The 11,633-nt window shown below is 34.6% G+C and overlaps 1 long non-coding RNA gene across 2 annotated transcripts; it reads left to right on the top strand.

Moving 5' to 3' along the window:
* Nucleotides 1-2,502: 2,502 nt before the first annotated feature.
* Nucleotides 2,503-4,417, top strand: LOC112182420. Of its 2 annotated transcripts, XR_005804714.1 has the most exons (4): nt 2,503-2,614; nt 2,893-3,054; nt 3,450-3,510; nt 4,020-4,417. It is a non-coding gene; the product is annotated as an uncharacterized LOC112182420 (long non-coding RNA). The 2 variants fall into 2 exon arrangements; XR_002929440.2 differs by lacking the exon at nt 2,503-2,614 and having other exon boundaries at nt 2,637-3,054.
* Nucleotides 4,418-11,633: the final 7,216 nt, after the last annotated feature.

The raw sequence follows: 11,633 nt of genomic DNA, 5'->3' as shown, positions 1-11,633 counted from the left end.
CATTCCAAGCAGGATTTAGTCTTCGATCAGTGACAATCATTGTTCTCAGTGGTTCTTAGTCATTCCCAGTGCGAAGTTGGTGTTTGAAGTTCAACCTCGTTGTTGATCACATCAGTGGTGTTCTAGGCTCATCGGACATTGGCTTGTAGATTTCGTCATTGGCGATGTCCTATTGGGGAAAGACCTCTCGATGAGATTATGGTACTTATGGGCTACTTCTCCTTTTCCTATTTCTGGGCTTTGCTCTAGAAATGGATTACGAGGAGATTGTGGGCTCTTTGACCTGGTTGCTAGATGGGCCTATATGAAGGGTGTCTTGACACCCTCATCCATTACTTAGCAGCTTGGCAATTAGGGGTAGAGGATCCCTCTAATCCTTCATGCCAATCCAATGGCCGGACTTTGGTCTTTGTCTGCTTAATTATTAATTTCTCTAGTTGTACACCAATTGAGGTCTCTAGGCATCTACTTTAACTTTTTGAGTGAGTTAGGTTGAGAGGGTTTGGTCCTTTGTTTAGGCTCGAATAAGTGAGCTCATTCTGTTTATAATGAGAGTACCTGTCAGATTGTTTCGCGACTTGTGTCATTTATGATTTTGGTACAAGACAACAATTGATGTACGTGCCCTCTGACCATGGATAAATAATGAAATGATCTATTCTTATATAAAAAATTTTTTTAAAAAAAAAAACTAACTAAGAATAATTATATCTAAACCAGTGTGTATCACCTACAGTATATCTTATGTCTTAAGCCCCACTGATTCTACATTTGGACACAAGATATAAAGAAACGAGCACTCTTTGAAATTTCTTGCAACAATCCGTGCCTAGTTCATAGGACATCCTCCAGTATTTAACTTGAGTATCGATTTTACTTTCTTGTTCCTTTCTCATGTTGTTGTTATATATTCTCAATTAACATTTTATAGCTATTCCATATCGTACATTGAAATCTATTTGCTCAATAGTCAGTAGTTAAGTTCAAACAAGTGAGTTTTAATAAAACTAGGGTCGCTAGTACTGGGGTCTTGGAATTTTGACCAAAAAATGTCCCAGACATTTATTCAGGCATGAAAAGAACCAGCGCCAAAGTAATTTATGAGCTACTATGATATTTATGTCCATATGTAGTATACTCTTTTTAAATTAGCCCCTATGCGAGCTTAGGGTCTTCAATAAGTATTTTTTTTTTAAGGAGTTTGGAATCCATCCTGACTGAGAGGTTCAGCCATACGCCTAAATATTATTAATAAAATGATGATTGTACATAGCGGGGAATATAAAACCTTCACCTCAAGTACTAGCACACACTACAACAAATATGGGCTAAAGATACCATTAGTCCCCACAATTAGATTAATGGTGACAGCACCCAAAAAAAACTCACCAATGCTGTTTTTTTTTAGTTCCGAGACTCACCAATACTCTCAAACGTGTGATTGCAAATTTAAAAGAAACATAGAAAAGGAAGATTTCAAACTATTCAAAGTCACCAGACACAATTTTATTTAGTAAATCTACTTTATCTACCAAAACAAGGGCAAAGCCCTGTCCTATCCTCAGAAATAATAATGAAAGTCGACATGAACTCTCTCTCCCCTTCTCCCTTCTCCCTTCCCTTTTCCCGGCACTATGGTCTCCGACCATCACTGCTCAACCCATCTGCTATAGGAACCAACGATCTACAAACTATACGTGCGCGTTACTCGATCAGCTATGATCGATACTTCTGGATGTCGTCGTCGATTGGTAAGTCAATTTGCAATTGGATGTAGTTCTTTTTGCCTTTGCATGTTCGTTCTCTCTCAACTTGCCTTGGATAAGTTTGTTGTGGTGGCTCTCTATTCTATTGTTGTTGCAGTCAGCTTGTTTCATGCTCATCTATCAATCTACTTAGATTTAAATTGGAATTGTTCTAGGTTGGCTTTATTTATTTATTTCTCAAACTTATTGGTGTCTAATTACATTTCAGATCTTAAACTCCTTTACTTTCTGCAATAGATTATTTATCAGGATTGAAGAATAGGTTCATCACTATTCTTCACTCTCCCTTAAAAAGTAGGTGTTCGTGTTGGGTTTTCCAAGAACATGAGAATTGCTACTGGGTCGTGAATAGGCAATTTGGGTTACAACAAGTTCAATTGTGATGGCTTGTGTTGTTTGAGTATTGGAATTTGTGTACTGATTGATATATACTGTATAGGTTATTTATACAAAAGTTAATCAGAGTCTTTTGTCATGTACTCATGTTGTTTCCTTGGTAGCATTGGTTTTACAGTTAGATACATGTTGAGTCTAATCGAATGTATGTAACACGTTTTTTAGGCTTAAAAATGAATGGGGAATTATATGCATGGTCATTTTCTACCCGTTATGCTGTATGTCAATAGGACAACAGAAATTCTATTACTCTTGTACAGCTTGCTGGAGGAACTGGTTTCCCCGGCCATGGCACTCCTGTGATTTCTTGGTGCTCTGTTTGTTTGTTTTTATTTTTATTTTTTTCTTCTCAACATATTTCACCTCTATTCTATGTTGCAGGACTTGAAGAAGTGATGGGTTTTCTTGAACAATCGTTTCCTGATGTTGAAATAGCTATTAAACTTGGGAAAGTACGCTCTTCCTTTTCTTTAGCAATTGGTATCTCCTAAGGGAGCTGCTATGAGATCAAAGCATAGACCCCTGATGAGAAACTGTCATTTTTAGATAGCCTGGTGCCATGAGTTATAAATTACTTTGTAAATTTGTCATGAAATCGAGGGAGCATCAAGATCTGAAAAGGAAAGCTATGTGTAATTTGTTATGCATCATTAACTAGAGCTCAGGGTGGGATCCATCAGATGGGGTTTCTTTCTCTACAGTCTATATTCATAGATGTGTCTTTTTGCAGCAATATTGAAAGAAGCTAGAGGAAACAATGGAGAAATTTTCACAAGGTGAAATTACGATTCTCACATGCACTAATATAGTAGAAAGTGGGCTTGACACTCAAAATGCAAACACCATTATAATTGAGGATGTTCAACAATTTGGCCTAGCACAGTTGTATCAGGTCCTGTTCTTTCTTCTTCTTTTTTATAATTCTCAGAGGGTGCAACATATGTGAAGAACTAATATTCAAAATTGTTACCTTGGTTGTTTTATGTGCTTTCATTAATCTAAACAAAGTGAATAAGCTCTTTTATATCTTTATATCTTTAATCTCTTTTACATATTAAGCCGAGTAATTTAAGCTTTCCTCCTATTTTTGACAGTGCTAGATTTGTATAAACTTCTTTGCCTGCAATGACGTTTTTATTTTCAATTATCTAGTAGTGAAAAATACGATTCTGTACTGAATAGCTGTGAAATTTATATTTAAATCTGTTAAACATGCCAGACATGTAGGAATGATGGTGATTCGCCGTAGATTGATTTGGTTGCTTAACCTTGTTACTGCTGTTTCAGGAATGACAATGTTGAGAATTCTATTGATAGCTACCGCGAAGCCTTTGACGTTGTTGACCTGGTGAGTTCAGTTCTCTGAGATGTCTATTTGCTTTGACTGTTTTGGGTTGTCTACGGAGTTATGTGCTCATATGTGGGTAGATCTACTGCACTAGAGATTGTAACTTTCAAAATGAATACAAGATGAATGAATCAATTTGGTGTTATAAGCTTGGAATTCTAATATATGCCATTCAACATTTGGGTATTGAAAGATACAGTATATGTGATTGAAGTTGATAGGATTTCTTGCTTATACATCCTTGATGATTTATACTCTTTTTAATTTATGGTTTGCTGTTTCAATTATAGAAATTCTTGAACTTGTATATGAAGCTTATGTCTCATGTAGATCCATTGAGAACTTGATGGCTTTTTGTTTCATTTTTTGTTGTTTTCGAATGCTGTGTTTGGTTGATGAGAAAATGCTGGCAAAGAATTAGACTTCAAACATCAAGTGTTGTACTTCTGTTAGTTGACTCAGTGAAGAACTTATTATATGCCGATTGGAATTTTCTATACCTGATGCAGATGGTATATAATGGTACATGCTGTTGGCTCTCTTTTCCAATATATCCGGCTGGGAATCGACCTGTCTACAAGGTGCTGGACATTTGATTCTTTTCTCAAATTGCTTTGCTAAAGTGATTACAAAAATGCTTATTTCTTAGCTTTGCCTTCACACCTTTTGCCTTTATACAAGCCAGTAGATTTCAAAATGTTTAACTCATAGTCTTGTTTATCCTCTTTTGTTGTGGAATTATTAAGATAAGTATTAACTATAAACTTTCAATTATCTAATTCTTGGAAACACAAGCAAGATAGTTGTTTTGCAATTCTAGTATGTTCTGACCTCAAGCTCTGACTCTGAAGCAACAGTCAGGATAAAACTCACATGTGCCTGTATAGAATTATGCACGTTACTGCTAGGGACCTCATTATGTTCTATTGCTTTCTATTTAATCCAATGGAGTTGTATATTGAAGTTGGTGTTTTCTTGCATGCTTGAGCAGTTTAATGATTTGTTGGTGCATGAAAATCAAGGAGACTAGGCCATGAGCTCTCCTTTGTTTGACTTGACTGCTATACTTTAGTACTATAGTTGCACTTGTATATTTGAAGTTTCCTATTCTAATATAACCTGTGAATTTTGCAGGCAAATGGTTTGGCAGCATACTTTGTCACATTGACAGATTACTTGCTTGACAGTTTCTTCGGGAGATCAGACATATATAAGGTAATATATAATCATTTCCTTAAGCTTGTGTGTTCAGAATTTTAATTGTTCCACAACAAAAATATTTAGTTGATATTTCATATTATGCTCTTATATTTTCTAAATATTGCTTTCATTTTATGTGATGTAGTCATCCATGGAGGAGAAGAGGAAATTGCAGTATCATGCCTAGAATTAAGGCTGCCAAGAATTTTTCTTTGGTTTGATAGGAATCATTGAATTTGTATATTAATTTTAATTTTTTTTTAATATGAAATATTGCAGTCACCATTGTTAGAAAGGGAAAATTCTACAATGTGTTAACGTATTGCATGCAAACAATTGCCTTAAAAGTGGTAAAATGAATCCTCTGTTGTAAATATTATTATTTATGTGGATGTCCATGTAAATACTCATTAGTTAGGTACTTTGATGTAAACCCTACCTCTATATAAAGGAGGCCAATGAGACTGAATGAGAACACTTTTACTTCCTCCAAACTATTCTTTCTCCATCTTCTCTCTACTTTATAACACGTTATCAGCACGCTTCGCTCTGCTTTATTTTTACACTCTATGATGATCCATGAGTCATATGGGTTGACATTATTGCTTGGCCATAACTCTCGATCTATGAGTTTCAATAATCTCTGATAATCTTTTTGTCGATCTTATCTGTAAATCTTATATTGATCGATTAATTAGTATGGTTAGAAGACACATCATGTTAATTGCGCTACTTCAATTTGTTAATGTTTGGTGGTGATCTTGGTTTCGGTTTTTGTGACGGAATGGGTGTTTTCGGTTTGTTAAATTGCTTTGAATTGTTTGTTGGTTCTTATTTTATATATGAGGGGATAAATACTTGGTAGTCTGCTTCAAGAAAACGTGTTCGATCCTTATCCATGTTTTTCATTGGATTGTGCCTCTGTGCTCTTAGTTTTGCTTCTTCTAAACCAAAGCCAACATCTCTGTTTCATGTTTGGTTTCATCTTTAGCATATAGAAACATGCATCAATTTATTAATATTGTAACTCTAGTTTTTTGTTAGAATGTTCTGCACTCTTCTATATTGTTATAACATCAGAGCAAAGGATCCCATTTAACATGGGTAGTATACTTGGTCAATTATGCTTTATCAATATCATACGACATATACGAGTTAGAAGATTCCATCAGTATTATTTCCATCACTAGCAGAATTTTTTAATCTCAAGTTCTCATCAACGGCTTTCCACTTATAAATTGGTAAGCATATAACCTATCCAGGTATGTTTTTGTCCATTTGACCCTTTGGATTCAATTTATTCATTTCATGATATGTTTCAATTTTATGAATTGAGATTAAACACACGTTTACATCCAGTTGTAAATTTTTATATAATTCTGAATTTTGAAATCAAAATTGATCGAGACCAGAAGTTTCTTGATCCAGTTACATGAGGACCTGAAGTTTCTCGAGAGTTGCATGATCAAAATTGTGACATGAAATTTTCTCAGAGCTTATACAATTACGAGGGCCAGAAGATCCTCAAAGAGATACAATGAGAAATTATGACATGGAGTTCCTCACAACTTATGCAATTAACGAGGGCTAGAAAATCCTCGACGTAATATATGAACTCACATATTTTTGATCCCCAATAATAATTATAAGAGGCCGGAAGTTCCTCAAATTTTTTTGGTATTGGGGTTCCCTCCTCTGTACGATAATGTGAATTTGAAGTTCAATTTTGAACACTTGGCCAAAGCTAGAGGCTGCGTTCTCCACAAGATAAAATTATGTTCTTGTGTGATTAGAGGAGCAAACAAAGATTATCATTTTGTGAAGTTAGGCAGACCAGAAGTTCTGTGTATTTTCTTCATTAATGGAACCAGAAGTTTCCGTAGTTAATTTTATTGCATAGTTAATCTATTTATTTTTCTTCCCTGCAATTTTCCTATTTTGTTATGTACTTTCATTGCAGTACTTATCTTTTAACTTTTTTGTCATTCATATGGGCCAGCAGCCCTATATCTCAAACATATGAATTTCAAATGTAATATTTTTGAACCAGAAGTTCAAAATTTCATAGTAGAACTTGAAATTCTAACAGTAAAACTCAAACCCGAAGCTTTGAGTATAAAATATAAATTAGTTAAAAGTGAACTTGAAGCTTCACTTTAGTCACCTCGAGCCTGAAGTTTCGAGCACTAAAATTATTTGAACCCGAAGTTCAAATTACGAAACCTTAGAACTTGCAGTTCATAGAAAAAAAAATTCAAACCTAAAGCTTCGATTACACATTTATTTCATTCATAGTTTATTTGACTTTACGTCAACTCGAACTAGAAGTTTCGAGTAAATTTTCATATGTCAATTGATACATTCTTCTTTATGCTTGCTTAAAGCATTCCACCTTAGAACCTGAAGTTCTCCTTGTGCAGATTCGGGCCGTAAGTTTCGAGTATATGGACAATTTATCGAAGAGGTTTAACCTCAAACCTGAAGTTTTGAGGGAATTATATTGACACTAATTTATACGTAAGCAGATATTCAACCATCGGTTTATGATGAATGAGAATGAGTATACCCTTTGAATACATGTACGTCATTTCATTAATTTAATTACATCAATATCAATTTTTTCCTTATCATAAGTTTCGAGAAAGTGATCCATTAAACCCAAATTCGTGATCGAGAATTTTGTAATTAAAAGAGATCCGAACCTATAGTTCCTTGATCCTTAATTACATGAGGACTTGAAGTTCCTCAATGATCAAACGAACTAGATGACCATCTAAAGTCCTTCACTCATAAGTTATGGTCATGAAGTTTAAACTCGACATTTCGAATATATCATTTTGGCCAGAAGTTAAAAATGCGTTTGATGTTAATCTACATCAAACAACAATACAATAATTGAACGTTATGTTTTAACTGTATAACACGGACCAGAAGCTTCGTGTATATCCTATGAGATCCACTGCTCAATTCTTACAAATTTGATTTGTGTCATCTTCAAACTTATGTTTTGAGTGACTTTCAGGCAATGCAATTTTATCCATGGTGTCCAGAAAACATTATTAAGGTTTATGCTTATGAGGCTAATATAACAACATCTTAGATCTTACATATCTGATTGATGGCTCCAGAAGAGCACATATTATTACCTCTTTGCATCCTGTGCCTCCAATATTACCAGAGATGTATAACCTCTCTCCCTCTCATGGATCTCATTGTATAGTAAGAAAGCCGATTGACATGACTATATCATGAAATGCCACCAGAAGTGGATCATGGTAAGAGAGAAATCAGGAGTCAATGTAAATATTGCCCTAACATCCACACATGTGAGGAAAATTTCAATTGGGCGTGTGTCACCTATGGTATACTATATAGTAGATGTTATCACACAATTTTCAAAATGGCATTAGTCAAATTAAATTGCATTGACTAATAAGAACATTGAGATTATCACACATCCCTGACGTCATTTGCTTACAATAAGCAAAGTTGAAAGCACTATTGTGTTATTCCTTAGATTTATTGTAACTTCTTGAGTTCCCATTGAAACTAAATGTTTCTTAATCCGATTATCTAGGAATCTGATGTTCCTTAAGAGGTTGTTATAATTGAAAAAATTGAAACCTCAAGTTTCTTGGATCTCCAATTATATGAGGGCCTGAAGTCCCTTCTCTTTATGACTACACATTTATATGTGACTCAGAACTTGAGGTTCTCCATGTGATAAAATTACTTTTTATGGATTGTAGTCTTTAACTCGAAATTTCAAGTACATCATTTTGGCCAGCAGTTCAAAATGAATTTGGTCCATCGGAATTGTCAATATTTCACAATTGATGTTTACTAAAGGTAAGGTAACATTTATATCAAGAGTTGTAGATCTTGATTTATGGCTCCAAATGAGCTACTATCATGTTACCGATTTGAAATATTGTTGCATTAAGTGCCTCCTATATTGTTGGAGAAGACTTTTTGTCATCTCATATATACTGTGTCAAATTTCTACAGTAAATTGAGGCATATAATGTTATGAACCAGAAGTTCATTGAACCAAATACACTATTTTGGCTTGACCGGTTTTGTCATCTTTGTCTACCATGTTGCATGTAATCACTTACAAGTTTTGATGACTGCCAACCTTACTCACAAGCAAATTGTTTATTTACCTCATATTTTTGAGTTGTCACTTTAATGAGACAATCCTCCTGCCATGAGGGGGGGGGGGGGGGGGGTGGAGGAAAGTTGTTCTTGAAGAATGACATGAATTGTGTGAGATATTTATCCACCGTCTTATCTTGATTTTGGAAAATATCTAATCTAGTGATTTGATAAAAGATAGTGACAAAATTATATGTTAAATGCAAAGGCATCTGCTTGGGTTAAAGTCCCTGAGACCAACCATATTAATACAAACAATGTAGACTCCATTTGATTTATGGGATGTAAGTGTATCCAATTGACATGGTTCTCCTAAAGTGAATGTCATTAAACAATATCATAGCTCCCAATATGGCTACACATACAAAGGTTGTCAGTCGCCATTAGGGAATGATGTATTGGTGATACAACAATACATCAATATGGTGAATGCTCATGAATTAAATGTTTTTGATGTAAAAATTGGTTTGGGTTCGCCACCAACTAATGAAGATCTTCACTCCAAAGAAAGTGATAGATATTTGAACGCATCTTTTGCGCATGGTCACAGTTTTCCCGCAGTTAGGGGGAGGGAAAGACTACTGTCATTTGAATAACGGCGTGAATTTGTGTGGAATGTATTCACCAGGTCTAAAGTTTTAAGCTCCTAAAAAGGGAAGATTATACAAGCCCTATAATGCTCTACATGAGATTATATGTAAAAAGATTCACATTCTCTACGTGATTCATCTATGAGAGATGATTGTCCTAGAAGTGACAATGTATGCCCCAGAAGTGGCACGAGTACCCAATATCAATAAGCTTATTATAGCTAATGCATGCATATAAGAATGTGTGGGATCTATGATTAATGATCATCGATATGATAATTCACAAATGGTAGCTATACCAAAGAAAAATCATTAAGGGTTGTATTGATGTTATACCACGTTTCATTATGAATGTCGACAAAGTATATTATTGGCCAAATTGGAAAGAGGCAATTCCAATGAAATTGAATATTTGAAACGTGATGAAATACTTGGACCTTTAACCCTACAAGTTACAAAAGGGTATTTATCAAAAGTGAAGATAAATCACTATGACACAGTGTCTATTTATAGAGACATGAGATTATGAATACCTTCCCTTATACGAATGACAATTTTCTATAAGTACAGTGTTACATATAGCCGTTATATTGACGAGAAATTTATGGCACGTTGTCATTGTATATTATGAAGATCTTAAAGACACATTGCTAAAAGCAAAATCTCAAAAGTAAAGTGTCATTATAAGCGTATTGCTTATCAAATCCTCAAGGGATTCAAATACATGAATAATTCAAATGCAAGTCCATGAAAGGTTGAAAGAGCTTGAAGCTCACTCATGGAATCAAAGAGTCTTAAGCTAGCTCATATGTACTCATTTCGTTATAGTTAACGCGACCCAAATTGCCTCGATGAGTACTATGACAAGACTATGAAATCGAATTCGAACTATGATTATAATGTTGCAACATATTCTAACTTTCGCAAAGTTTTGAATTACTTAGAACTCTTGAAGAGCTTATATGAGACGTATCAATACACAAAGATATTGATGTGTATGGCTAGGTATGCCATGATTTTTCAATGTTTTAAACTATATACAGTTTCTTTTCAAAAAAAAAAAAAAACTATACACAGTTAAATGTGTCAATTTCTTTATATTGTTTAACATCCTCAAAATAGTAATATTAGTCTTTAAAGTAGTAACATGAGTCCTTAAAGTGGTAAATTTTCTTAATTACCACATGAGTCCTCAAAATAGTAATATTAGTCCTCAAAGTGGTAATATGAGTTTTTAAAGTGGCAAATTTTTTTAGTTTATCATATGAGTCCTCAAAATAGTAATATTAGTCCTCAAAGTGGTAACATGAGTCCTTAAAGGGGTAAAAATAATTGATGTATGAGAAATGTTAACATACCATAGCTTTACCTTGTTAGAAAGTATGTTTTATGATGATGGGGCCCACTGTTTAAAAGTCACCAAAAAAATGATAGTGTCTTTTTGAGTATATGCCACGCCAACAAAGGCAACAAATCTTTAATTAGTGTCTAAGGTACCTAGTGTTATAAGTCACCAATCATGGTTGTCTTTAACTTCAATACACACCATTCACAATGGTGTTCATAGCTCAGTTTTGTAGTAGTGACAAGAGAGCATTCTAAATAAAACACACAACTGATATAACAAAATACAAGCTGGAAGTCCATAAAGGAACCCAAAAAAAAAAAAAACAAGACTAAGAAAATCTGTAATTAGGACGAGCTGAAAAATCATGACCAAGAGTGGATAGCAGAAACAGTGGTAGAAAATCCCACCAAATATAATTGTCTATGGTGGCACCATAGTTAGCTAGTTGATCTACAACCAAGTTACCCTCTCTAAATATGTGCAAAATATGGATATTCATTTGATGCGCAGTATGCATGCAATTGCCCGAAGCTGTACGTAAATGCCAAGGAACAGACAATGGTATCCTAAAATATCTTAATAAAATCAACGAGTCCACCTCCAACCACAGATTATACCATTGTTTTGTCCAAGCTATGCGCACTGTCTCAATGACGCCTAACATCATTGGCAGAGTAAGTACCCAGATACGATGCATTATAGTTTCTAAAAATGCCACCATAATCTGTATGTGCCTGATCATGAAAAGATTCATCAATGTTCGCTTTCACCCAATGAACATGAGGAGGATGCCATAACACTTGCACAACAGTAAGGGCTGTAGGCCG

Source organism: Rosa chinensis, chromosome 1, assembly GCF_002994745.2.
Source record: "Rosa chinensis cultivar Old Blush chromosome 1, RchiOBHm-V2, whole genome shotgun sequence".
Lineage (NCBI taxonomy): Eukaryota > Viridiplantae > Streptophyta > Magnoliopsida > Rosales > Rosaceae > Rosa > Rosa chinensis.
This window is presented reverse-complemented; position numbering and strand designations above follow the sequence as displayed.